The sequence below is a fragment of the Oncorhynchus mykiss genome, chromosome 3 (genome assembly GCF_013265735.2).
Source record: "Oncorhynchus mykiss isolate Arlee chromosome 3, USDA_OmykA_1.1, whole genome shotgun sequence".
In the NCBI taxonomy this organism is placed as follows: domain Eukaryota; kingdom Metazoa; phylum Chordata; class Actinopteri; order Salmoniformes; family Salmonidae; genus Oncorhynchus; species Oncorhynchus mykiss.
Genome location: NC_048567.1, coordinates 60654750 through 60659245, shown reverse-complemented (window position 1 = coordinate 60659245; position 4496 = coordinate 60654750).

Below are 4496 nucleotides of genomic sequence, written 5' to 3'. Positions count from 1 at the left end.
TACTTCTCTTTTTCTTACAGCTTACTGGTGGCAATCTTCTGATTGTCATTGCGAGTGAATATGAAAAGAATGACATTTACAAATGTTATTTTTCTCAACATGAAGAAACATATGTTTGTTTGAAACAGTACAAAAATGAAGAATATACATTTGAAGTTGGAGGTTTACATACACCTTAACTCAGTTTTTCACAATTCCTGACATTTTATCAAAGACACTTGGATCAGTTAGGATCAACACTTTATTTTAAGAATGTGAAATGTCAACAGTAGAGAGAATTTATTTCAGCTTTTATTTCTTTCAGAACATTCCCAGTGGGTCAGAAGTTTACATACTAATTGAGTGTATGTGGTAGCATTGCCTTTATATTGTTTAACTTGGGTCAAACGTTTCGGGTAGCCTTCCACAAGCTTCCCACAATAAGTTGGGTGAATTTTGGCCCATTCCTCCTGACAGAACTGGTGTAACTGAGTCAGGTTGTAGGCCTCCTTGCTCACACACACTTTCAGCTCTGCCCACAAATTTTCTATAGGATTGAAGTCAGGGCTTTGTGATGGCCACTTTGATACCTTGACTTTGTTGTCCTTAAGCCATTTTGCCACAACTTTGGAAGTATGCTTGGAGTCATTGTCCATTTGGAAGACCCATTTGCGACCAAGCTTTAACTTCCGGAGTGATGTCTTGAGATGTTGCATCAATATATCCACATAATTTTCCTCCCTCATGAAGCCATCTATTTTGTGAAATGCACCAGTCCCTCCTGCAGTAAAGCACCCCCACAACATGGTTGCCACCCCCGCGCTTCACGGTTGGGATGGTTTTCTTCGGCTTGCAAGCCTCCCCCTTTTTCCTCCAAACATAACGATGGTCATTATGGTCAAACAGTTCTATTTTTGTTTCGTCAGACTAGAGGACATTTCTCCAAAAAGTACGATATTTGTCCCCATGTGAAGTTGCAAACCGTAGTCTGGCTTTTTTTGGCGGTTTTGGAGCAGTGGCTTCTTCCTTGTTGAGCTGCCTTTCAGGTTATGTTGACATAGTACTCGTTTTACTGTGGATATAGATGCTTTATTACCTGTTTCCTCCAGCATCTTCACAAGGTCCTGTGCTGCTGTTCTGGGATTGATTTGCACTTTTCGCACCAAAGTACGTTCATCTCTAGGAGACAAAATGCGCCTTCTTCCTGAGTGGTATGACGGCTGCGTGGTCCCATGGTGTTTTATACTTGCATACTATTGTTTGTACAGATGAATGTGGTACCTTCAGGCTTTTGGAAATTGCTCACAAGGATGAACCAGACTTGTGGAGGTCTACAATCTATTTCCTCAGATCTTGGCAGATTTCTTTTGATTTTCCAATGATGTCTAGCAAAGAGGCACTGAGTTTGAAGGTAGGCCTTGAAACACATCCACAGGTACACCTCCAATTGACTCAAATGGTGTCAATTAGCCTATCAGAAGCTTCTAAAGCCATGACATCCTTTTCTGGAATTTTCTAAGCTGTTTACACTAAGTTGACTGTGCTTTTAATCTTCTGACCTACTGGAACTGTGATACAGTGAAATCTGTCTGTAAACAATTGTTGGAAAAATTACTTGTCATGCACAAAGTAGATGTCCTAACCAACTTGCCAAAACTATAGTTTGTTAACAAGAAATTTGAGGAGTGGTTGAAAAACAAGTTTTAATGACTCCAACCTAAGTGTATGTAAACTTCCGACTTCAACTGTACCTGAAATATTTGCTTAATGTACAGAGACCAAATATATTTTTATGCAGAAATCTAGGGTTTTCTATTGTACATAAATTGAAAATTGCAACAAAAAATCCTGTTAACGTAGCAAATATACAATGAGTGTACAAAACATTAGGAACACCTTCCTAATATTGAGTTGCACCCTTTTTTGCCCTCAACAGCCTCAGTTTCTTGTATGAACCGCACGGTGTCGAAAGCTTCCTATGTTTACTCCGATGCGTCCCACAGTTGTCAAGTTGGCTGGAATTTCCATTGGGTGGTGGACCATTCTTGGTAACCAATTTCCATTGGGTGTGAAAAAACAGCAGTGTTGCAGTTCTTGACACACTCAAACTGGTGCGTCTGGCACCTACAGTGCCTTGCGAAAGTATTCGGCCCCCTTGAACTTTGCGACCTTTTGCCACATTTCAGGCTTCAAACATAAAGATATAATGTATATATATATTTTTTGTGAAGAATCAACAACAAGTGGGACACAATCATGAAGTGGAACGACATTTATTGGATATTTCAAACTTTTTTAACAAATCAAAAACTGAAAAATTGGGCGTGCAAAATTATTCAGCCCCCTTAAGTTAATACTTTGTAGCGCCACCTTTTGCTGCGATTACAGCTGTAAGTCGCTTGGGGTATGTCTCTATCAGTTTTGCACATCGAGAGACTGACATTTTTTCCCCATTCCTCCTTGCAAAACAGCTCGAGCTCAGTGAGGTTGGATGGAGAGCATTTGTGAACAGCAGTTTTCAGTTCTTTCCACAGATTCTCGATTGGATTCAGGTCTGGACTTTGACTTGGCCATTCTAACACCTGGATATGTTTATTTTTGAACCATTCCATTGTAGATTTTGCTTTATGTTTTGGATCATTGTCTTGTTGGAAGACAAATCTCCGTCCCAGTCTCAGGTCTTTTGCAGACTCCATCAGGTTTTCTTCCAGAATGGTCCTGTATTTGGCTCCATCCATCTTCCCATCAATTTTAACCATCTTCCCTGTCCCTGCTGAAGAAAAGCAGGCCCAAACCATGATGCTGCCACCACCATGTTTGACAGTGGGGATGGTGTGTTCAGCTGTGTTGCTTTTACGCCAAACATAACGTTTTGCATTGTTGCCAAAAAGTTCAATTTTGGTTTCATCTGACCAGAGCACCTTCTTCCACATGTTTGGTGTGTCTCCCAGGTGGCTTGTGGCGAACTTTAAACGACACTTTTTATGGATATCTTTAAGAAATGGCTTTCTTCTTGCCACTCTTCCATAAAGGCCAGATTTGTGCAATATACGACTGATTGATGTCCTATGGACAGAGTCTCCCACCTCAGCTGTAGATCTCTGCAGTTCATCCCGAGTGATCATGGGCCTCTTGGCTGCATCTCTGATCAGTCTTCTCCTTGTATGAGCTGAAAGTTTAGAGGGACGGCCAGGTCTTGGTAGATTTGCAGTGGTCTGATACTCCTTCAATTTCAATATTATCGCTTGCACAGTGCTCCTTGGGATGTTTAAAGCTTGGGAAATCTTTTTGTATCCAAATCCGGCTTTAAACTTCTTCACAACAGTATCTCGGACCTGCCTGGTGTGTTCCTTGTTCTTCATGATGCTCTCTGCGCTTTTGACGGACCTCTGAGACTATCACAGTGCAGGTGCATTTATACGGAGACTTGATTACACACAGGTGGATTGTATTTATCATCATTAGTCATTTAGGTCAACATTGGATCATTCAGAGATCCTCACTGAACTTCTGGAGAGAGTTTGCTGCACTGAAAGTAAAGGGGCTGAATAATTTTGAATTTTCAGTTTTTGATTTGTTAAAAAAGTTTGAAATATCCAATAAATGTCATTCCACTTCATGATTGTGTCCCACTTGTTGTTGATTCTTCACAAAAAAATAAAGTTTTATATCTTTATGTTTGAAGCCTGAAATGTGGCAAAAGGTCGCAAAGTTCAAGGGGGCCGAATACTTTCGCAAGGCACAGTACTACCATACCCCATTCAAAGGCATTTAAATATTTTGTCTTGCCCATTCACCCTCTGAATGGCATACAGACACAATCCATGTCTCAATTGTATTGTCGAGGCTTAAAAATCCTTCTTTAACCTGTCTCCCCTTCATCTACACCGGTTGCAGTGGATTTAACAGGTGACATCAATAACAGGGATGCAAACTAGTCACGTTTTGAATCCAAAATAGGTGACCTACGTGATTCGTGTAGCTCCGATGAGAAAAGGTTGGGAGGGGGGTTTAGACAACCAACTTACACGGAACCCAAACCGGCTGCACGCGTGCACTATCGTGCAGAAATGTATTTTGCCCCCCCCCCACACACCAAACGCGATCACGACGCGCAGGTTAAAATTTCATTTTATTGCCACGACAACCGGCAACAAAGTTCGTCTTTCAATCACCCACGTGGTTATAGCCAATGAGGATATGGCACGTGGGTGCCTGCTTCTATAAACCAATGAGGAGATGGGAGAGGCAGGACTTTCAGCGCGATCTGCGTTAGAAATAGGAGACTGATCATGTAGATCATATTCTTTGTTGTTTAATTAGTTAACCTGCATTTCCCCTTAGCAGGGATGTTTTTATATGTTTCAGTGCAAAACAAGTGTCACCTTTTTTGTCCCCTCAGCAGTTTGCATCCCTGCAATAAGGGATCACAGCTTTCATCTGGATTCACCTGGTCAGTCTCATGGAAAGATTATGTGTTTGAACACTCAGTGTATTTTACTTGTAGTTTTAGGTGT